This window comes from Falco naumanni, chromosome 5 (genome assembly GCF_017639655.2).
Source record: "Falco naumanni isolate bFalNau1 chromosome 5, bFalNau1.pat, whole genome shotgun sequence".
NCBI classification, from domain to species: domain Eukaryota; kingdom Metazoa; phylum Chordata; class Aves; order Falconiformes; family Falconidae; genus Falco; species Falco naumanni.
The window spans coordinates 61,106,711-61,131,399 of NC_054058.1; the positions used below are offsets into that span (position 1 = coordinate 61,106,711).

The 24,689-nt window shown below is 36.6% G+C and overlaps 1 protein-coding gene across 4 annotated transcripts in view; it reads left to right on the top strand.

Annotated features, from left to right (window-relative positions):
• Positions 1-24,689, top strand: part of SYT1 (synaptotagmin 1) — a 358,533-nt gene that overhangs the window by 89,931 nt on the left and 243,913 nt on the right. Inside the window, exon 3 of one of the 4 annotated variants that reach the window (XM_040596427.1) lies at positions 19,377-19,425. The exons of the other annotated variants lie outside the window; for them this stretch is intronic. The gene's annotated coding sequence lies outside the window, so the exon portion shown is untranslated. The remainder of the gene's footprint in view (positions 1-19,376; positions 19,426-24,689) is intronic. 4 annotated transcript variants of the gene reach the window in all.

Below are 24,689 nucleotides of genomic sequence, written 5' to 3' on the forward strand. Positions count from 1 at the left end.
TCTTGCCACACAACAATTTGGAACCCATCTGTCATGCAATGCAGCAAGTTTATTGTGCAGATCATGATGTGACAGAATTTTGCCTGTAAGCTTTCGCATATGTTATTGAAAAGAAAAATATTTTCCTTTCTGTAAAATATTAAAAAATATTTGCCTTCCGTATCACTTTGAATGCAAAATTTATGTATCCCAGATGTGTAAAACGTGGAAAAGAGAGAAATTGGATCCAGAGAACAGGGAAGCTATGAACTCTGATAGGCTCTCAGCTTGCAGGCAGGAGGCAGATGGCCAGCTCTCCAGTTTGTTGGGGAGATCTGCTGTGTCCCTTCTTGTGCCCGCCTCTGCTTTTAGGGCTGCCTGTTCTCTGGACCATTGGTTAGGACACTGTGCTGGGGTAAATTCATCCTCTGCTGTTCTCCCACTATTTCTTTGGTAAACTGGGTGAATACTGATTCCTTCTGTATTATTTATAACTTCTGTCTCAGAGTCAGAAAGGTGGTGGCCCAACCAGAGTGATACATTGTCCATTACAGCATGACAAACTGGTTGGAACTCTTGGCACAAAGAAGTGTTTTATTTTATCCTCACATTAAAAAAAGACGTGACATGAAACCTTGTATATTTTAAAAATCTGAATTCTTATCTGTGTTTGACAGATCTCATTGCTATGAGAGGTTCAAAATCTGTGGTTCTCTCTAAAATTTAATTATCTGGCATTTTCCAACAGCAGCTTGTCTACTACTGACATGTAGAATTTAATTTTGTTCAAACATCTTTTGTGTGTGTCTCCTTGATATTGGTAACAGTGGCTTGTGGTAGTGCTTATCTCCTTTTGATTCTGAAAATTTAATAAAGAAGGAAAATACAAAGTAATAGCTACATGCATTAGGCAGACATCCATCAAGTCTTTGCATCAGACTTGGCTTTTCAGATACCTTAAGAAACAGAGATCATAAAAGCAGCTTTGGCATGGCAAACATACCCACAAACCCAAATAAATCATTGTCTAAACAAGGAATGAACCAAGACAGGTAATTCTTGTTCATTCATGAGTTTCTTTGTTCCATTTTCCAGATAATTTTCTGAACAAATTGTTAATTACTATTTGCCACGGTTATCTCTCTTCATAGGTACCATAACTGGACTCCTGAAGGTATGTGAAGCTTGGGTCCATTCCCCAAATTCCTGGGGTATGTGATGGGGGTAGGAAGTCAAATCAAACAGGGAAAGTTTACAGATAAGAGTAGTCAGCTGGAAAAAAGTGCAGGATTGCAAATGTAGAATTTTATCTCATCTGTAAAAGAAATCTGTCATTAAAGAGCTAGGGATATAAGTATGAGCAGCTGTAGACATAGCTCTTGCGTTGTCATTTCGAGTTTAAATGACTGAAAATACTGGATATTTACATTTAGGGCATGTTTATATACATGACTCTGGTCTGTACTTGTGGATAATGAAACGGACAATAAGTGCATCCTGGTGTACTTACATGTACATATTGAGAGTATTTGGGGTAAGATGTAATATATCATAGAAAAATAGGAAATTCTGATGGTTTTTGTGTTCCGATACATGCACGGTTTAATTTGTGGAATGTTAGTTTGCAAGACACATTTTTTTTTCTTTTTTTATTTTTAACATGTATTTCTTGATTGTACAGTGCTATATGTGCACAATGATGCTGTTGTGGGATTTTGACTTTGTAACTCGGTCTGAGCAGCCAGATTTAGTGATGACTGAAATGTGCATGGAGAAACCTGTATGTTTCATTGGCAGAGTATCTGATTTGATGAGAAGAACAGTGGAAATCTGCATTATATAGTGGGAAAACTAAAAGTATTATTGGCTTCCATGTAGCCTGTCAATAGGCTTTTATAGAAGCCTTAAACAAGTTTAAGCATTGCTGTGTGCAATGGAAGAGTCTGCATGGTGTGACCTGCTTCTCAGGAGAAGCACAGATAGAAACCTGATCACATCATATGATTATTTAAAAGCCTGTATGAAAGAAAAAGCAAGGTTGGGTGCAGCTGTGTGAAAACCATACCCCTGATGATCAGAGCACAGTTGAGGAAGGTGCATACACACTGATCAGGGATTATATATTTTCCCTAGGCGGAGGAGGCTCATATTGAGTAGCTAAGGTAATTTGCATTTCAGTTCCCAGAACAAATCCTGCTTGTGTGGTGGCTTCCAAGGTGGTTATTGTGGTATTGTCAACAGGCAACCTCCTGACCAAAGCACATGAGGCTGCACAGCTAGAACTAAAATAAAAAGCTCTGCAACAAACACGCTTCACACCCTTTACAGTGTCCAAGAGAGGACATGTCATGCACACTGTGCAATGCCTTTTTTATGTATGCATATATAAGAGAGGATGGACAGGAGGATCTGTTATGGTGCATGTTAGCACAGCCAGCAGGTGGGACAATCAAGGACGTCTGGTATATTGGCTTTTATAAGTAAGGTTTAAAGTGTACTGGAATAGTACTAAAAAACAAGTTACAGAGGGAGCAGGTGGAGACAAGAGAGAGAGCTTCCATCTTGTCATGCCGTTTCATGTCTGTGTTAGGAACAGATGGCTGCAGTGAAATGGGTTCCTTTCCATTCTGTAACCCTGAATTGCCATTAAAAAAAAATAAAATTGTAGCTTTTGTGGAGAAATTGCCCTCAGACACATAGAGAATGCAGCCCTACCTTTCAGGACAGAAGAAGAAATACGTGACAGTGTATGGACATCCTTAGAATATGTGATTAGCTTTGGCAGGGAAGATGCAAGCTAGCTTTAGTGTATTTTATGAAAGACAGCTGTTACTACTTCTTTTTGACAGCAGAAGTCTAACCTGCATCAGTTAGAATTTCCTTGTATTGCAGCAAATAACGGCAGTTAAATAAGATTGACAAATTGTTTCAGCACAAACTAGTTACACATGAAGGGTGTTGGCTGCAAAATTTCATTCCATTGCTGCAAAACTGTATGTAATTCATAGACAAGGGTAGGCCTGACATATTTGTAAGCTCAAACTCATTTTGTAAATAAATGGTTGTTTGCAACACAGTAATGTACAGATTAAAAAAAAACCCAAAACATATCTGTGCAATCTCTCTCTACTGCTGTGTATTCTTCTGCTTCTTTTCCCACTGGCAATCACATGGTTATTTCTAGATTAATACATTACCTGTATGTACTGTAGGTACATACTGAAAGAGCGAGAGATTCTGATCATGCTACAGTGAACAGTGTTTTAAAATGGGCATTTTATTGTCCTTTATAAACAGCATGGAAGGCACCCAACCTTGCAAGTCTCTGTCATATGTTCTTGTGTGGAGAATGTTATATCATAAACATGAAAAACATACATTCGTGAATGCAGCTGTATGCGTATAATGCAGGACTATGCTTATGGCTGCTCAGGCGTGTTTGTTCTTGAGCAGCATGAGGAAGTTGGATAGATAATGCTAACCTTCCAGTGATTCAGTCAGTTTGGTGTCACTGAGTCAGCTTCCATTACAAATCAATACATTTTTTGAAAAATGGGAAGGACTTGAAAGACATTATTTTGAGTTGTGTAATTTTTACCTTAGCTTTCCCATCCTACTCTTTTGTGTGTCTGTGTAAGGCTTCATTTATTATAGTGTACTAGTGATCTGCAGTTTGATGACACCATTTGAAAACCTTTTTTTTTTCATGTTGTTTTGTTGACAATGACATAGGAAGTGCTATTAATCCAGCTTTTGGAAAAAAATAAATTTGTTGAGATCAAAAGTTAACAGTGGCACAGTAACAGTGACACTGTGTGAATAAACTGGTTTGAATAAAATGAAAGCTGATTTAAATTCAAAATCCATGGAAAATTTGACAAAGTAAAATGTTCAAGTATAGACATGTGTGAAGTGTTAAGGCCACATTCTTCCACTTCTGAGAGGATCACTTCCTCCCGGTTGGGTGGTGGCAACAGAACTCAACAGCCCTTCCTGCCCTTTAATACCACATTTTGAGATGTACAGGTGCCTGGTGAGGGATCTTCTACATAACTCGTGTCTGGGGGTATTCTTTTGAATCTGTGAATTCCCTGATTGGGCATTTCTTGCATTACAAGCTCTTTTCAGGGAGGGAGGATGTTCTACTCATATGTAAGTAATTTCCAGGGAAATTGAAGAGTTCCTTTCTCTTTTCAAGTACAGGTTAGCAGTGGTTGAATTGTGTCACACAGGTGTCACAGCAAGCCCTTCTGATCTACCCTGAGGTTTACAGGCACAGAAGTATCCAAAATAAGATTTCTTAATCAAATTCAAGTGTTGTATACAGATCTTGTGAAAGGGTGACACCTTGAAATACACATTGTGTCCCACCTGAGAATTGTTGAGCCAACTTTTGCATATTTGTTAATGTTTATTTTAGTGTAACAATTTGTGGGTTAAGATGCTAGCCAAACACACAAGCCATTGTCATCGACTAATGAAGTCAGTGCTTGGCTAGGACTCGAGATAAATCTGAATCTAGTTAAAATTACAACATGATGTTCATTAGCCTCAGCAAGGGTAATTTCTGAGATAAAGTGTTGCTATCACCCAAAGTGTTAAATAAACAGTTGGACTAAGCAGGTGGTGAGCAGAGATCAATGACTCTCCATTAAACAATAGGTAATTTCTCAGTAGGAAATTCCTCACATTCCCAAAAAGGGTCACATACCAAATTTCTTATGCTGTTTTATAGCTGTAACACATCTGCAGTCAAGTATGTGTGCTCTAGAAACATTACAAGGCAGAAAAAACTTATAGACATTTTGAAGGGTGATCTTACTTATCCTGATATATCTCAAGGCTTCATTGTTCTTGAGGCTACATGCACGTAAGGTCTCAGCTTTACACTGAATGAAGTTCACCACTAACTTACTTGTATGATGAATGCTTCCCAGTACTACAGCAAAACAGGTTAGGTTCAACTAGAAGTGCTGAAGTCCTGCACTTGGGACACAACAACCCCACGCAACACTATAGGCTCAGGGAAGAGTGACTGGAAAGCTGCTTGGAGGAAAAGGACCTGGGGGGTGCTGGTTGATGGCCAGCTGAACATGAGCCAGCAGTGTGCCCAGGTGGCCAAGAAGGCCAACAGCATCCTGGCTTGTATCAGAAACAGCGTGGCCAGCAGGGCAAGGGAAGTGGTTGTCCCCCTGTACTCACCACTGGTGAGGCTGCACCTCAAATACTGTGTTCAGTTTTGGGCCCCTCACTGCACGAAATACATTGAGGTGCTGGAGTGTGTGCAGAAAAGGGCAACAAATCTGGTGAAGGGTCTGGAAGGTAAGTCTTATGAGGAGCAGCTGAGGGAACTGGGGTTGTTTAACCTGGAGAAAAGGAGGCTCAGGGGGACGTTATCGCTCTGTACAACTACCTGAAAGGAGGTTGTAGCGAGGTGGGTGAAGGTCTCTTCTCCCTGGTAGTAAGCAATAGGACAAGAGGAAATGGCCTCAAGTTGTGCCAGGGGAGGTTTAGGTTGGAGATGAGGAAAAATTTCTTCATGGAAAGGGTGGTCAGGCATTGGAACAGGCTACCTGGGGAAGTAGTTGAGTCCCCATCCCTGGAGTGTTTAAAAACCACATACATGCCGTCCTTAGCGGCGTGGTTTAATGATGGACTTGGTAGTCCTGGGTTAATGGTTGGACTTGATGACCTCGAAGGTCGTTTCTGACCTAAATGATTCTATGATTCTATGGTTATATTCTATGAAGCTGTTCTGAACTACCACCCTTATGTATGATATTAAGACTGTGGAAGATTTACTTCATATACTTATTCTGCTTACATAGGACTTTTTGGGAAAAAGTTTTAATGGATAAGAATGTAGATATGGATTCATTTCTCACTCTTTGTGATCAAATCTTATATAAACCTCTTTATACAATATGAGGGGAAAAGTCTGTTGTCTGCTTTTTCATTTAGCCACATCATGGCAAATTTCAAATTGAAAGCAGAAGTGTCAATGTTGGAAGTTGTTTTCCCAACATTTCCAACGTAGTTGTTTCAATTTTTACATGTTGGGGTTTTTTGTTATGCACCTCAAGCTTAATTCAGCAGTTCCTGAAGTTGTTCTTCCACTAATATGTAACCTAAGAATGGATTGAAGTGAGACAATTTGATGAGGGATGGGTTTGTGTCTTGACCCTTCTAACACATGGTATCTTCCTGGAGAACGTCATGTCCAGCCTGTTGATTTCACTTAACTTCTTTTTGTTTTACCACAATGCATTGATGTTAAATGTTGGCATTTCAGGAGCTGGCAAATAAGCACATCAGTTGTCCTTGCCTGGAGGGTAAGAGAAATTACATGAAGGGCAGAGCAGAGGGCTGGAGGTGATTATACTTTCTGCCATAGATAATGCCTCTACATGTTGGCTCGCCTTTCTGTCAACCATTTTCTAGTCTGCTTCCATGTGTAGATACTAATGGAAAAAAATAAAATAATGGTGAATTGCTGTGGGATTATTTTTTTGTATTAAAAAGAGAAATTATTAACCATGTTAATATGACAGTATGATTTTTTTTCCTCATTATTTGAAGCTTACCTTATCAGTATTTTTCTTTTTTCTTTTTTTTCTTTTTTTTTTTAATGTTTTGGTGGTTTGTTTTAGGTTTTTTTACCAAACTGTGGTTGTTTTGTGGGTTTTTTTGGAGGGGAAATGACTTTTATTCCATTTTAAAAACAAAAAAGTTTAATTTGCATGGATCAAGGTGAATGATAGGGTTAACCAACAGATTCGCATTAGAAAATTTCAAGGGTTTGTAGGTTTTTTTAAAAGTAAATTTTCTCCTTTAATGATCTACATAATAAAAGATTTTACATTTTTACAATGCAGGGCACAGCAGAAATTTTCCAAATTTTTATTTTGTAAATCTGGTATATAAGATATCTGTTAAGCTACAAAAATGCTTAATTAAAACCACTTTAAAATAGTTTAGAAGCAAATTTTGGAAGAAGTTGTATGGAAAGAGTGAGTTTCATAAGTGAATAAAACCTGTCAGAGCAGTGTCCCCAATAGGTTAGTTGGAGTAGGAAATTAAAAGTTGTTATGCCATATGCTTTCTAGTCATCCTTCATAATTTACTTATATGAACAACTTTGTCTTGTAGGTGTGGTTTGGAGATGGAATAGCAATATATTTCTAGCTTCAAGATGAAAGATTGTGCCATAGTCAGTCCTAACCCTCAAAGACTTAATTTCTCTCTATGCCTATTTTTGAAAGTGTGCTTAGAATAATTCTTTTTTTTTCCCCAATAATTTATTTCTTTACTGATCTTGAAACTATGTGGCTCTTAAGTATCAGCTTCAAAACTCAGGTGATTATACTGTAAACAGTCTGATTCTGTATTTATTGAATTCTTCTAAACTCTTGCCTCCAGCTGATTCAATTTATATTCCGTGTCAACATTAGCAGTGCATGTAATATAGCCTTGCTAAACATTGCATTTATGTGATGATTATATTGTCTCTGCTGCTAAATTAATATAGGAGACTCAGAAGAATGTCTTGTCCTTTGCCCATCCTTAGAAACCTGAGGAAAGGAGCAACAGTAATTGAAATTCTTTCTAAATCATTAATTTGTTCAATGAAATAGTGTTTCTGTCTGTGTGTATGTATATTGAATACTTCTATAGTTGCATTTTTTTCTGTGTTTGCAGGAAGGGGGTGTGGTGTGTATATGGATATATATACACATTCAGAGATGTTCTCATTTGTTCATGTATGTATGTGTATATATATGTATAGGCATGTGGCAATCTTTAGCAGTCTGTTGATTATATAGGGATAAATTTGATTTACAAATTGCAGAGATCATTCCGGAGATTATATTAAAACTCCTCTATAGCAACCATAGCCATAGTGTCTCTATCTCATGATATATTTATAGAGTCGTTAATACAGAAACCAGGTAGTTATTAATTTTTGTGGTAGATTTCAAAACAAGTCCAGCAACGGGAGTATCCACTTCAAAGAAGTGTGGCATAAAAATACATTTTATAGGAGCTCACTTTTCTCTTGGATAGGCTTCACAACATTAAATAGTTTGTAGTGGGCTAGTATGATGCTAGCATTTAATGTACACTGACTTTTAGACAGTGTAAACATTAAACTTACCTTTCAAAAGTTTGAAGTGAAGAGGTGCCTGCATGCAGTCTAGCTGTTAAGCAGCCCCTCAGTTTACATTTGACAAAAAAGTAAGTGTGAAATATGAATTCACTAATGTGTAGCTAATTAAGATGTCTATATAGTAAAAATACTTCATCTTTTTTCTTTTTCTTTTTTAACATTGTCATTTGTTTGCAGTGGAATGGGAATTGTTCATGTGTTTATGACTAGAAAGCACAGTAATATTTTCAGTGAGTGGGGAGCAGGAAAGAGCCAATATAGTCTTGCATCTACTGACACTTCCAGGCTCTAAAAATATTTTACAGGTAGGAATAACTTTTTATATACTGCATGGGGCTGTTCATGATGTTTTGGCAGACGACTACAACCTAGTATGAAATAAGAATAGCAGACAAAAATATATGAAAAGGTTTGTGGATACAGAAGCATTAGAAAGTGTTAACTAATGCACAGGTAACAACACATCCCTAGTGGTATTGACTGTAACAGGTGTACATCACTCACTTTTTTAGAAGCATTTTTTCTTCATTTCTTTCTCTAGGAGATGATGTTTCATCTAGTTGATGCTAGCAGTGCTTCTCATAGGGATGTATTTCTCATCTGATTTAGTTTTTCCTTCTCATATAATAATCTTGATATCTGAACTTAAAACTGAGTTTGTTTTTCTTCACTATTCCTCTTGTGTTCTTTTCCTTTCACTTTAACTGATTCTAGTTAATTTAATTTCAGGTGCCACACCTATCTTTGTTAATGTCTGGCAGCTTTTGTTGTGTTATTGAAGATACGATTGTGTCTGAAGAGAAAGCTTTTCAAACTCCCTACATGATTTTTCTCTGTAGAGACAAAACTTCTGTCTGGATTTTCTCTTTGTATGGTAAACTCTTACTCATTTTCTTTACTCTGAGTATTTGTGAAGTACCAAATATACTCCAAAACAAGTAGATGTAAAAATGTCCATTAATTACTTCAGGCTAGTGTTAGAAGGTTGCTTACTATTAGTACAATTGGAATAGTCTTCTAATACAAGCTCAAAGGCTTATGTTTGGAGCATCATTAACCTGTGAATGGAATTTCATATTGAGATTGCCTGTAGACTGGGCTTCAATTTCATCAGCCTAGTTGGTGTCTTCCAGGTACCATGTACCATTCAGATGGGATGCAAATTAAACCAGTTTCTGGTTTAGGGTCTTGCAGCCAAACAAGATGCACTTAGAAGTTGGTGGGAGATCCTTTTGTTACAAAATTACCTGAGTTGTTTCATTACTATATGACATTGAATTGGAAAGATTAATTCAGCTGATGTGAGTTAGAGTTTGTGATTCCATGAAATTGATTTTTTAGAAATTACATGAATGTGGTTATGTTGGGACTAATAAAGATCACATAGTTAGGGAGCAGCTTGAAAGAAGTTACAAGATGAAGCACAGAAAGAGAAGTGATGATTTAGATAAGGCTTTTTGTTGAATGTATAAGAAACAAAATCTGAGTAGATCAGGAGAGGCTTGCAACAAGTGAGCAAGAATTAAGGAGAAGGTGAGAAGATTATGATTACCAAGAAGTTAGACTGCAGACAGTATTTTTCACTTTGAAGAGAAAAAATGCTGATTGTTTGATTTTAGCAAAGAAGGAAGAATTTAAGTGAAGGGCAAGTGTTAATAAATATCCTGAGCCACAGCAGAAAGTTTCCTATTAATGAATCTAAGCACCAAAGAATAGATGAGTCAGAATATGAGTAAAGGTTTTAGAGAAGTCGAAGTGTTCTGGACTAGCCATAGTAAGTTTGAGCTGCTAACAGGCCATTTAGAGTAATGCATTGGAAAGGAAGTCAGAGATGCGGAACAGGGAACTGTCTGGTTGTGAAAAAGAGATGAGTCATTGACTTACAAATTATAGCTGAATCCACATAATATTCACCAGAGGTAAGATCAAGACATAGGAGAGTCCAGTACAATAGAGAAAAAAAAAGATAAGGCAAAAGGTGGATGAGTGAAAACTAAACTACAGAACCACAGAGTCTGAGATAGCTGTTAAGAAAAGGAGTGTAGACAGTAATATGAAAGGCTGTAGAGGTGTTAGGATGGCAGGATTTAAGACTTGTCAAAGGTTTGATCAGTTTAGTAGGAAACACTGGTAAGGAAAGAGCAGGACACGCAGAAGGGGAAGTGATGAAGACAGGGCTGTGAGATGAACAGTAAAATGGCAGATGGAGTGAAGATCCTTTAATTTAGAATGTATATGGACCAGTAAGCAGAATCAGAGATTATTGATAAACTGAATGGAGTAGGAGCAATGGATGAAGTCAGATAGTGTAAGTATGGTAGTGCAATGAGCAACAAGTAGCAGGGCAAGAGGAAGATGCTTTAGTCACTAAACACAAAAATAAATGAAAGAAGAGGCAAAGGAGAGAAGAAATAAGTCTAAGCCTATTGATTTTCTTTCAATTAGAAGCCTGAGATCCTGAACAGGTTATAAAAAGGTGATGGTACAGTAATAGGTCCTGCTTTTCAGTATTCAGCCGTGAAAAGAAAGTTTTGAAATACCAAACAACTATTGTGTGGTTAAAGATTCAGACATGTAATATTCTGCTCAAACGAACAGTGAACACCAATCACTGTGATTATATTTTACCACACGTTGGAAGATGAGGAAGAATACAGATTCACCTCACCAACTCTATCCAGTTGCCTTTGGACAGATGCAGCCATTGTACCCACTGGCAAATAGTGACACTGAATATTTGAGCAGCTGTGAATCCTATTAACAGTCTTTTCAGTACCATCATATGTTCCACTGCTTCTTGTGCAACACAGAGAAGTATCATTTTCCTTTCCTCTGGTATATTACTTCCTTGTCCATCTTCCTATCCTTATTTTTCATTCTGCTGCATTTATAATCTGTACAGTACTTTTACAAGTTCATTGGTACCTGGTATAATCATGTTATTCTTCTTTCAAATACTGAACAGATTCAGAACTCTTGAAGCCTTTCATCGTAAAATAACCTTTTAATCTCCAGATAAGTTTTCTAGGTCCTCCCTGCTAAAGAATTTGTACATCCTTGACTTTAGTGTCCTGAACTGCTAACAAAATTTCAAGACTGGTGTAGAAGATACGTATATAGCTTTCATTTTGGAGTTTAGCCGGGTTTTTTTTTCTTTTTTTTTTCTTTTTTTTTCTTTTTTTTTTACCAGCTCTGCTGTAAAAATACAAATTCCACCATCTCCTTTTAGATTCTGGTAGCCAGCTATTTCTATTTTTTTTTGCCTCAACAACAGTGTTTTCTGACTAAATCAAGTAGCAAAATCAACTCCTAGTCAAAGTCATCCATTTCTACAAATGGGTAAAACATTATGACAGCTAACAGGGCGAAAGCTAGCAAAGACTAACTAGGTCATGCTTATGCCATCAGCTCAGACATCAAGTAACTGAAAATTTTAATACCTGAATTTATTATTACCTGCTAAATCAATATGCTTTCTGGAAAAGTTTGTCTTCAGAGAAAGAAATGTTTTGAGCATGGAGGAAAGTAGCCTGTATGTTGAAGGCTGAACAGTTCAATTTGACAAAAGATATTTCCTTTCCAATATGAGTATTTAATTTTTGAAAAAATACTGGCCTGTAACTTGCAGAAATTTTGGTTGTGAGTTCATTAGATTTCCCTTTACTAAATGCTGCCATATCTTTCTTGCAATTTTTGCAATTCACACATTCCTTGTCCTTGCAGAATAAGCAAGTTTCTTCCATTAAGTTTGATACTTTCTTGAATCTTGTCTATTAGAAGATTGCCTTGGTCATATTTTTTCCCATTGCAAAGGTAAATGGCTACGTCATTTTTATCTGCTTTGTGTTAAGAAAAGCTCAAGCTCAGAGACTAAGCCTTTAAAATCATTATATACAGGTACTGCAAAGATTAAAACCCAGAGAAGTTATATATAGCCTCTGACATGAGGATTTTGTTCAATGGAACCATTATTTCTCTTGATTTATAAATAATCCCCTTGCTTATGCACCCTAAGACCATAGTAGCCTTTTCAAACATCTGCTACACATGACTGTGCACAGATGACCACTACTTTTTGCTGTGATACCTGAAATGTGATATGCAGGTTTATGTTGGTCTTCATTTACTTTCACCAAATGTGCATGCAACACTTACTATCTTAAATTTCATGCTCCTATCATCGCTCCATATTCCTGTTCTGCTTAGTCTTCCTCACTCTGGCAAAGTTTACTTTACTACATTCTTTTTATTTATAAATCGTATTCACAAAGTTTAGTTAATTAATTCTAGCCAGTTTTTAATGTATTAATATGAATGGTAAATAAAAATGTCACATTACATTAGAGTATTATAAACCCAAGCTGTGCTAAAGAAGTAGTTTTATGAGCTGATTTTTAAGTGGTTTGTGGGAAACTAATTTGAACAGGAGGAATAGCATTTTTAATATTTTTTAATTTTATTTTTAATACTTAGGATATTGTACTCAAAATACATAAATAAAATCAGTAAATGTTAAGTTCTTCCTTCAACATTTTAGCTACTCTTCAAGTATTGTTACTGTTATTGCTTAAGTTTGATGGCAGTGTCAAACACATCTAGTGCCTATCATCAAGACCTCTGTACAAGCTCTGTGCTAATATCTGTGATGAAAACCCTGAACATTGCTGATACTCAGGAGACTTGTAACTGAGATAAGAAGTGTGATGTTGGGCTTTGGTATTTGAGTTTAGATTTGTTTGGGTTTTGTTTGGGGTTTTTTCCCCTGGGTTGGTTGTTGGGTTTTTTCCCCCCACAAAACGTGCATCTGTCCTTTAAATAGTATTGTCCATATTTAAACAGCTGTGATCTTCAGCTGAGTATCTTTTGTGCTGTCTGTAATTACAATGCTGTGCAAAATGGCTGTTCTATTTAAGATAATTTGTGATATATGAGGGTAACATTTAAAGTAAATAAGCAGGTTTTTCAAAATCAGAATCAATTTAAATATTAGGTAACAGCAGCAGTGGCAGAAACATGGGCCTGTGACTGACATATTTAAAGTAAAAAATACATTTCTAAAAATAGTAAGTATTTGAGTACATGTCAGAGTTGTTGGCTAATAACTTTCTTTTACTTTTTTTACTAATTCCACCGAGGAAAACCACAAACCACTGAATGGCTTTCCTTTCTCAAAAATACAATTTATAAAAGAATTCCTGTGCAACCTCTCCCTTACTCTGTTCAGAAAATTTCCTTCCCCTTTGCAATACATCTCTACCTTTTCACGTCTTTGCTTCCCTCTAAAATTTAGTGTCATGTTTCTATTAACTTCTAAATTCCTGAGTTAAACTGTTTCTTCCTGCTCCCCCAGATAGCTTTCACTTGTTCCCTTGCATTTTGGATTTTAGTACTTCTATTCATAGACTAATTATAAGGCCCTAGAGAAGAACTTCATTTGTCCTTCGAAATGCTCCTCCAGTTTGGTTGAAATGCAGTCTGTTAAAATTACCCTTTTGCTGCTTCCTTCTGATGAAAGAATTGGAAGCTCACCAAACTTGCTGAGTATTCCCGGCCTAAGTTTGACTGCACTGTGGTTGCAGTCAAGTGTCCTAATACGTACAGCAGTTTGAAGTGTTTGATGAATGTCAGTTCTATATAAAATCAGATTTAATGTCAAAGATGCACATTTTTCCAGTGTCTTGTTTTTTAAGTACTGGTATTCTGCTCTAGAAACAAAAGAGACCCAGCACAGGCAGAATGCTATGGTTGAAGTCAAAGCCAGAGACTTTTGATTTAGCAGGTTTCATTTAACTTCATTCAGATATTGGTGATATTCATGGAATTCTTGGAATTGATTCAGTAGAATAAAAGCATTCAAATTTACCCTAAAAATAAGATCTGATGTGGAACTTGTAGACATCTTGAAAGGAAAATTATGAATTTTCTGTTTGTTTACAGTCTCACAAGATATATTTACACTTTTTTTTTTTAAGTTTAGGGTATCCACAATAAAAAGTTTCTTTCATAGCTCATAATAAACTGAATTTCCATTCCCTCCATTCCAAAATATACTTTTTTCCCCCAGTTTTGCTCGAAATTTCCATGGTGTTAATAGCCTTTCTGAGAGCTATTGTGGTAGGATTTTGTTACTTGAAACATCCACTCTGAAACAGAAGAGCTGCATAGAAATACAGTGAGAATACCTTGAGTCTGCTCAGGAGCTGCTGAAGTAGTCCAGGCAAGTGGGTTCCCCATAGTTTCTTCCTGCCCATCTGCTTAGTGTCCACTGCATGACTTCTGTAAAACCGTGCCTTTCTCCTCCTCTCCCCCATCATCTAGTGGATCTTCCAGGTGGACACAGAATTCTGCCCGAGCTCCTCTCAGCTGGAATGCCAGCTTTCATCTCTGGGCTGTGTAACTATAGCTCAACACAACAGTTCAAGTGTATAGGGAAAAACTCTGCTTGTGATACATTTTTATCAGCCTGCTTTAAAAGAATTTGAGAACTACTTTTTACAAACTGACTTAACCACACCATCATATCCTCCAAAATATTCATGTTCTCCATTGTGGATATGAATTTCTGATGCCATATTGATAATTTAGTGTGACAGATGGGTTAACTAGGGGACAGAACATTTCTAGGGTATTAACTAGGGGATACAACATTTCTAAACTTCCAGCTCCTTGACTTTGCAGCTTTAACAAAACCATTGCCGAGTATTTGTTTAATCTGTACATGTGAGTCTGTAAACAGTTCTGCATGTTGACTGAGTAACATACATTAGACTGAGAGCTTCGTGTTGCTTCTCTATGAAATATGTTCTTTTTTAAGGTAACAAATAAATAACTGTAGTTGAACAAGTAGCTAATTTAAGTCCAGTAGTTCATTAGATGTGTAGGTAAAAGAGTTACTGGAGCCTGCAGTAACATAGCTCGTCAGCATAAACATTGCAAATCAAAGCATGTTACTGGTGTCTGATGAAAGTACTGTATCTGCATTAAACAACTTGATGAGTACTTACAGAATGCTATAGTGCTGTCTCCAAGTGTACCCTCAACAGCTTTCCTTAAGCAACTTTTTTCTTGCATTGCAGCAGACACACAATGTGGGAAAGAATACAGACAGATTATTTGGCTGTCTTTATTTGTATAAAATATTTTCCTTTTTTATACCTCATTTTACTAGCAGCTATTCCACATTGGCATAAATAGAATAATCTTTTCTACCAATAACCTTACAAATTGCTTTCGAATGCCACACTTCACTGTGTAGTGACACTTGCACTCTGAGTTGCTACAAAACCTCGTTTTGTGAAATAAAACCCATGTTGCTTTACATGGCAAGAGAATGCATACTACATTCATAGCTCATATAGAATTTGACAGTTCAAAACTAAAACAAATTATTTGGAAGGTTAACTCTCTTCTTCATTGACCTTGATAGTAATAATGTTTGTGCCCTGGAATGTAAATGAAACACGTTACCAAGGTCCTTCTCCATCAAAATAAATTAACAGCTTTTTAATTTACCTATTTATGAACTCTAGTTATTTTCAAACATGTAATTTCAATCTACCTAAATCAATTTAACCAGGGACAAGGCTAGGATGTGACTCATTTGCTTCATGCCAGTGGGTAGCATTATGCTGCTGAAGAAAGAAATTCTGACAGATTTGTGTGCCTGAGAACCTTCTTGGCTGTTTCCAGTCGACAAAATACACACAGTAGCTAATGTCCAAGCATGGGATCCAGTGTGTGAAAAAGATCTCTTCTGAGGGAGATCGCATTATACAATATACATTATACAATATACTATATATATATAAGAATATATATCTATAAATATTATATCAATATATAATACACATTATGCATGCTCAAAGCTATTGGGACAATTTCTTCCAATAATTATTCCTTTAAGCCCAAGAGATTATTTCTGATGTACCTCTACTTTGTAACAGCAAGGGTAACCCAAAATATGAAATGTATGTAACTGTAGAAATAAAAGTTGGCAATATAAAGAACTGTTCCTCAATTGACAACAGATAAGAAACGTGATTACATGAAGTCTGTACAGAATCAAACTATGATATCTGTTTTCACTGCTTGGCTCTACAGAGGGCAAGTTGAAAGGGATTCAATAATTCTGATATAGATGGCAGTCAGCACTTCCTGTAGAGCTTTCAAGGTTTCAATTAGGAAAATTATTCTTGCCTTTACCTTGTTCTGTCTCTTCTTTCGTGGCAGTGAACTGGAATCCTGGCCTGAAAAAATGTTACAGTTTCTGTGTTTGGCATCATGTCAAGCTTTCTTTACATACACTACAGTATATAGATAACAGCAAAATATTAGCTAACGCTGGACTATAACTAAACTACAAGGTGCAAAAATGCCTAGCAAAAAATTGCTTTTATATTTTTGTAATCCATTGTTGCCAAAATCAGAGGTTCTTAACTGTATGCTCAAAGAACAATTTCTTCTTATGTCCACTAGCTTTTCAATAAAATTTACATCACTTTTTACAAGCTTGGAAATGGAAATCAGTATGGTCATATCTGAAAGGATAGGCTAGACTATTAGGAAAAGCTATTTTATTTATGTGTTTTGAATAGAATTTTGATTCACGTCCCTTTATTAAGCAAATTCTTGACAAAGAATACAATACTATAAGGCTCCTAGATGGCAAGCAAGAACAAATATAAATGTGAGAGCTCTTGAACTCAAGCAAAGAAAATGGAGTGATACTTCAGGATGACTTCAGACTGAGGAACATGAACTGCACTTGATTTTAAGACATGTGAAATCATTATGCCACCACGGCCCTCAGTGAAAAACTAGTTAATGTGCAGCTTGGGTTGGGTGGTTCATTTTTCATGTTGAAGGTCCAAAGGCAAAAAATAGTTACATGTCTTGGTGGGTTTGGTTGTGTTCACAACCACGTATTATGTGTTACGAAAAAGAGAGAAATGTTCATATTGTCACTATTATACAGGATGAGTTTAATGTGAACATGACCTCTAACTAGAGAAGTATGTTTGCAGACTTAAAAATGCTTCATAATTTTAGTTCTGCCTCCCGCATGACCTTGTAGTGTACCTCTGCAGCCTCTTGGCCTGCTCAGTTTGCTCAAAATTGCAGGTTGGTTATAATCTTTACTTCTAAGATTCCAACTAACAACATCAGTCTTGTAGTGCCATGTCTGCTAAAGGAATTTCATGCTTTCAGATAGTTGTGCTATCAGGGTGAGAAATACTTGTTACCCATACTAAAACCTATTGTTTGATTATAGGAAACATCCATATATTAATATACAATATTCAACAGGTCTGTGGTTCAAGATTATGTTCTTTTCCATGTCCAACTATAAACGAGCACTTTTTTTCTTCTGGGGAAGGGTATGTAATATTCTGAAGTCAGGCATTTTAAAATAATTTCAGAGTATAAAACCAAACTGTAAGAAATGCAAAATAATTTGGCATTGCTTTTGGTTACTGTGTGGAGAACTGAACCACTTGCAGGGATAACAGTAAGTATGAAGTACAAACATTTCTGGTTTTGTAGGTTAATGTCAAGCACCAGAAATCTCTCGATTATGAACTAGGTTGTTGAAGCTTCCACATTTTTACAGTGCAGTAGCTGAGGCATATTTTCATAGGAATATATATCATAGGAATATATCATAATCATAGGAAGAAACTACTGGAAATAGAAATTGCCATATTCTTGCTTAGTACTTGAAAACAATGAGTCAGAAAACCAGAAGAGATCAGGAGGTCAAAGAGCAGGGGGGGAAATAACAGGAGAATTAAGCTGAAGGAAATAATTGGGGAAAGTATTGGAAACTGGACAGAAGAGTCAAAAAGAACAACTACATTTTGTAACAATGTCAGGGGATGACAGTTAGAGACAAAGACATGGAATATGTTAAGGAATAAGAGGTCAAGAAGGGTTTGATTTGGGAGCAGGAGAAAGGAAGGCAAATGGAGGAAGAAAAGTAAAGGGAAGGTGGGAGGAGATAGACAGAAAGGGAAGGATGATTCCTGTTGAACTGATTGAAGAAGTTAATATATCACATGACAGCAGAAGAGGTGGAGATGAAGTGAAACCTGTATATAAGTAGAAAGTGATATTCATTAGGCCCGAAAAATAATTGCTTCATGGCCAGGCTAGGAACTGAGCTGAAAGGGGACAGAATGGATTTGTAGTGAAAGAAATTGATTTGGTCCCAGCTTATCACCCAAGGGCATTCAGACTGAACAGAAATAGGAATGGAATTTGGAGGTTATAGGTCAGAAGAAGAATGAGGAGGAGGAGGAGGAGGAATTGCAAAATATATGCTCATTTAGCTGAAAATAGCGCTATATTGTTTTAAAAGGAACCTCATATTTCATGAAATCCATCAGCTTTGTCCTGACCTCGAAACATAAATCTCTTGTAAAAACTGACCTAGCAGAGAACTAACAGACAATATACTTTTTGCAGAGTACAAGATGTCCTTTCATTCCCTGGGCAGTGTTGTCAGTGCTATTAACACATTTATCTAAAAGTTTTTATTTCCAACAAAACAAGAATAAGCATCACTTTCAAAGGTTCCTTTAAAAAAAAAGAAAGCCAAATTATCTAAATAACAACAAAACAATCATTGTTTCCTATCACAATGTATACAAAATTCCACTTCTTAAAAATCAAGAAAACTAATTTCATTTTTCTCTCCTAAAACTGTGTAATGTGCAAGGCTAAGTATGCAAATGGAAAGTCTTTGGGCAATTAATAGCAACGAGGAGTTGGATTGTTATCTCATAGAATGTATTCCTGCTATGAAAGTGACTAAGACTCTGCATTGTGAACCAGCCTTGCTTGTACAAGGGGAAGGTATGAATCCAAACCATAAAGACAAGCCTTACTTCCAACAACTTTTCAGGTAATACGTTAAATGCAAAGCATTCCTCAGGCTTTAAGATTCATGGTACTTCTTATACAGTAGGTAGGTAGAGAGTGAAAGCATACAAGATTGTCTAAAGTAATTTCTGCTTTCATATAACAATGCATTTTATAAACCTTCCACTAAAAAATATATATTGATGGAATCAGTGGCAGCATTACAAATGTACTTTCATGGTATAGTAAAAGGCATGCTGGAAGAACTGGATGAAGGAGCCATTTTATATTAAATACATATTTTTTCTCTTAAGTCTTCTAGTTGTTAATGCAGTAATTTTCAAGTCATTACAGATTACTTTTTTTTCAGTTTCAGTTTGCATAGCTCACCGGAAGACCCCTTTGGATATCAAAATTAGGTATTTGTAATGCTTTTCATGTATTTGAATATTTACAGTTTTCATTAACAGAATGTCCTTTTTAACTTAGAAAGGAATGAGAAATGAGCTGATAGCAAAGCCAGTCAAACTTTTTTCCCTAAAAGAACTGACTTGCAGATCTGATCCTGCCAAGGCTGAAATAAGTTTTAATGATTTTTAATATTCTCATTGACTTCCCTTGCGTATGGAGAGTTTCTTTCACATTTGGAATCTCTGCTTCCGTCTTTAATTCTGGAATAGAGGAGCCATTTCAACTTCTTTTCATCTCTTCCCCAAATTATCAAGGCAAATGGGAAATGGTAGCATTTGGGAGTTAAAAGGTATTTACTAGCAGTGCAGTTCTATAGGGTTTCTTTAAATTTGGTTACTAGTCTATAGTTTTTCATCTATCAGTGAAGTAGGGATTGTCAGGTAGGTTCATTTCCTTGAAGATTCAAATTTAAGTGTAAGAAGGTATAGATAAGAAGATTCAAGTATAAGTGTACACACCTGTGTTATTTATTTGGCTGTTATAACTCAAGTACTCTACTTTCCTATTGATACATCAGATGCTTTTATTTTGGTAATGTTAATTTCCCTAACAAAGAGCTATGGATAGTTCTCAAATGAGGTAATATATCATGGATGGAGATAATTTAGAGGTGAAGGACCACACAGAGCAATTGAGGGTATTGGAATCTGCTCCATAATATTTGTTTTCTTTTTGGAAATATACCCAAATTTAATTATAATTGGCTTCAGAAGGTGGAAGACAAACGCCTTTTAAGAAAAGCCCATTTGTGGTTTGGTTTTTTGTTTGTTTATCTCGAAATGCACTGGTGTTTCTTTGAAACAGTGGGATCATTTTTAGTTTTACTTTTAGATGCTAGTTGAAATGAGTGTCTGCTTACAATTTTAATATTTTGAAGAGAGAGAAAGTGAATCTCTAAAGTAATCTAAAAGCACTGATTTATTTATTTATATAATCATTAGTGACCAAGGGCAAGACATTTTGTTCAATATGAGGTATCAAGGAGTGTAGTCAAAAGTTAATGATTAAATATATGGTAAGCCTAATAGGTACATAGCCAGTACTGACAAGGTGAACAATAGGGTGTTCGGAGGCTCTTTAAAGAAGATCCAGGAACATGAACTTCAGCATTTGTTTGTTTGCCTTTTACTGACATACTGGGAATGGAATTAATTTTGAGATGAGACAAAAGCATGCAGAAACTAGCGTGTTTGTCTCATGTGAAAACTGTCTGATGGTGCAAGATAATAGTACTTGAGAAAGATTACCTCTCTCAGGGCATTCTTGGTCCATATACAGAATTAAATTTAACATGCAGCCATCAAAAATCAAAACTGTAAGCATCCCTGAGTGGAACAACAAAGTATAATTATAATACTGTGATTTTATGGTTGATTTATTGTCAGAAAGCACCTGGGCCTTCTCCACCAAATTTTACCATTATGGCTGTCTTCTAGCCTGACTGAGTACTGTGCATGGATTCAGTTATACAAACATGTTTAAGTACAGCAGTAGTCTCAGAGGTTTTCAGACTACTAAAAGTGTTGAGTATGTGCTTAAGCATTTTGCTGAGTGTCTTTACCTCTCCACAAGCTATAGCTATTGTTTAGGGAATTTGGCATCTCACAGGAAAATGCCTTCTGATCATGTTAAACTGACTAAATATAAAGCAAATAGCTGTTTCTTGATCTGGGGGGGGGGAGCATATATGTTCAGAACTGAGCAGTGAATGAAGTTAACATGCCAAACATAAGGCCAACAAACCAAAAATTTAGTTTACTAACTCCTAAAAAAATGAGGAGAAATATTACCTAGGGAAAGGAACAAAGAGAGCCAGTGTGAGGCACAAGGGAAGATTTGGGATGCAGTGTTATGTCATGTGAAAACTACATAAAAACTCAAAAAACCTACATGATCACTGTAGAAGGGCAAAGCTAATACAAACAGGTCCATTTTCCTTTCCCCCCTGCAAAGAGTAGAAAAAGAAAAATTCTGCTCCCCTGTGCTACCCTCTGGGTATTATCACCTAACAAATTCTTTTGTTATTGCAAAGCCTTATGACATCTGGGTGTTCTTCAGCTCTCCTACATCCTTCCAGTGGCTTAGAGATAGATTTATGTAGCTTTTGGCTTCTTGCAGGAGAAATATCAAATTGCTTCAGGGTAGTAGGGTGTGTTCTGCAACTTGTTGTCTGGGCAATCTGCAGAATATTCAAGGCCATTCTGGCCTAAGGGTTTTACCAGGGTTGTCTGTGATTGTATTGGGCTGTGCCTAGTGACCAGGGGGATCCCTTCCATGCTGTCAAGTAGTTCATTTCCTTGCTCTGATACAGTTCCTTGATAAGTATTGCAAGTCCTGGGACTTGCTCATTTCATTCTTTGCGTTTCAAAACCATATTGTTATATGGGGTTGGTTACGTAGAAAATTGTAAAGTTACGCAGAATTGCCTGACTTTGCTTTAAACAAGGTAGGTTGAACTAAGAAGGAAGATGAATTAGGCTGCCCTGCCCAAAAAGGGTCAAATCCTCTACTTTTTGTAGTAATCCCATAACTTTGGTTCTCAGGGCGAAGGTTTTTTCCACACTCTACCAAAAATTTCAGACCAGGTCAGTCTTCAGTAGTACAGACCAGCAGCAGCTAGCAGTCTGGCCAGCTCAGTGCTGTCCTACAGAGGTTGAAATCCTTCCTGCAAGGTTCTTGACCCAGCTGAACTGGGCTGTTTTGTCTTGTCTTCTTAATCTTAAGATTGTACGTGCCCTTGCCCACCCTCCTACAAGAGGAAATCCCAACATCCCTCATAGGTTTAGCAGGACTGCCATCTGCAGTGCGGGGCTGCCTGTTACCTTCAGGCAGAAAAGCATGCTAATATGGGACCCAAGTTTGAGTAGGCCCAACTCATGTTTCTCTGCCTAGTATTGCCTCATGGGTATACTCTTGTTCCACAGGCAATAGCTGACAGCTGATAATTTTTTTGTGGTTTCTTCATTATTTGAAAGGAGTTAGCCACTTCTTTCTGGGTACTGTAATAAAAATAAAATAGGAAGCTATTATTTGTATTTATTATGTTAAATCAAAAAATTCAGACCATGAAGTTTTCTGTTTATGTTTTTAAGACTAGTGTAAGTAAAGTGCAGTTTTTAATAAACAGGCTTGTGGTACAGAATATGCCAAATCAATATTCTTAGCAGACTTCCAAAAGAGATGTTCTTGGACTGCTGCAGCACAACCTTTTGCCTCCTGCCAAGGTTATTGTCACTATCAATGACAGTATCTTTCAATATCTAATTTAGTTACATTGCTTAAGACTTCAGAAGGTTTCCAGGCAGCACAAAGACCTAGAACCCTATTAAAAATGTCTCTTAGTCTCTGTGTGCCATGTCCAGGCTGGAGCACACCATCGTCCTTTGTTATTCTTGTGCCATAAGTTACGTGTTCTTTGTTATGGTTAGTCATTATGCTGACCTACTGAAGGTTTTCACACAGCCTGGGCATCAAAGGCCTCACTGGTTTTGCACAGAGTGATATAGATCTCTTAATTGCTACTACATAGGAATCTAAATTTGGATCATCTCCCCTCTTCCCTTGTGTAACATATGACTCTGTAGCCCAGCATCTCAGGTATGGGTGATCCTTTGACAGTATAGATACTGTGATGTAATATTACATGACATTGTATTCTAAAGACTTTACGTTTCTATATATTATAAAATGATAGCAATTAAATTGTTAATTTGTTGTTTATTCACACATTCAGTTTTATGCCCATACTGGTGTGACTAGACTACACTGTGTTACCCAAAGTAAATATTTCTGCCTCAATCTTTTACTCATATAAGTAATATAATTTATGTCTGTCATAAGCATATGTATGGACTTTATCCAGTTATTATTTGGTGCACTTTAGTTTGTAACCTAAAATCCCCAAATAAATCCAGAACAGCTATATGCAACAGAGTTGGAGCTTGGCTTTCTGGAGGCACTGGGTAAGGAAACAGGGGATGTGTTTGTGGGTGGATACAGCTTGAGAAAGGCATACATGCCTGCAAATACAGATATATGCCTATACATGAGGTGGTCTGATTTCATTTAGGGCTACCAAACATAAAAAATCCTTATCTTAGTATTTTAATTCTGTAACACAGGAAATGTTTTTGCAACTAGCAAAAAACATAACAAACCAAACCTAAACAAAACAAAACAAAACCTCCAAACAAACAGCAAAAAAAAAAAAAAAAAATGGGAGTGAAACATGGAACAGTAAACAATTTAGAATTGTTACCGAATTCACTTGATTATGTTTAAATAATCCAGCAAATACTGTCAACTGACAGAAAATACAGTTAACAGTCTTGCAGTCCTTGGGCCATGTACTACTTCCTCATATTTGCTTAAACAACTCCATTTAAGAGTACCTTTACTTTTTCGTTGAATAAGTTCTATGCTAAAGAGATACTGCTTTGGGGTTTAGTGGGATAAATGCAGTATTAATAGTAGTGGCAGGTGAGCCACATTAAATATATTATCAAACATATTTCTTTGTAATAAGCCATCCCCAGAGCCCTCTACAGAGGGTGGCACTCACATGAACGGGGGAGGCACTTGTAGCTTCAAAGAATTTTGTAAAACAAGATGTTGAAGAAATCTTGGGGGTTATATTTATTTATATTTATTTATAAAATAAATAGTATTTTATAATACCTTATAAAAACAATCTTAAGCCATTAGAACCAAAGGAGAACTTAGACAGTCCTGTAATTTAATTCTGGAAATCAACCAAAGTCTCAGAGTTACAAACATTTAGTTCCCATGGCAGTTCAGTAATGCAAAGATGAGACTTTTAAAAACACTCAGGGTTGCCTGATTTCTCTTCTACTGAAGTCAGCATTTTTCAAGACATAAGCTAAGACCCAGTCATATAGTCTGATCTTTTGAAGTACTGCAGGTAACATAAAAGTGACAGTGTTTATTCAAAATACTACAGACTTCAATCCTCCAAGCTCCCTTATGAGTTGGATATTATTGTCTCTGCATTGTTAGTAGGGAGACTGAACTGTGACATAAGTCAGAGACCAATCCAGGATTACAGGTCGGAAGTTCTTGACTTCTAACCCTGTATTAGCTCCAGTAATTCCAGTCGCCTCAACAATAATAGCTTGGTATCCACTGAGTAGAAAGGTGGAAACAATAAAATGAATATTTAGTTTAACTAGTCCTCAGTTCCACTAATGTGAGA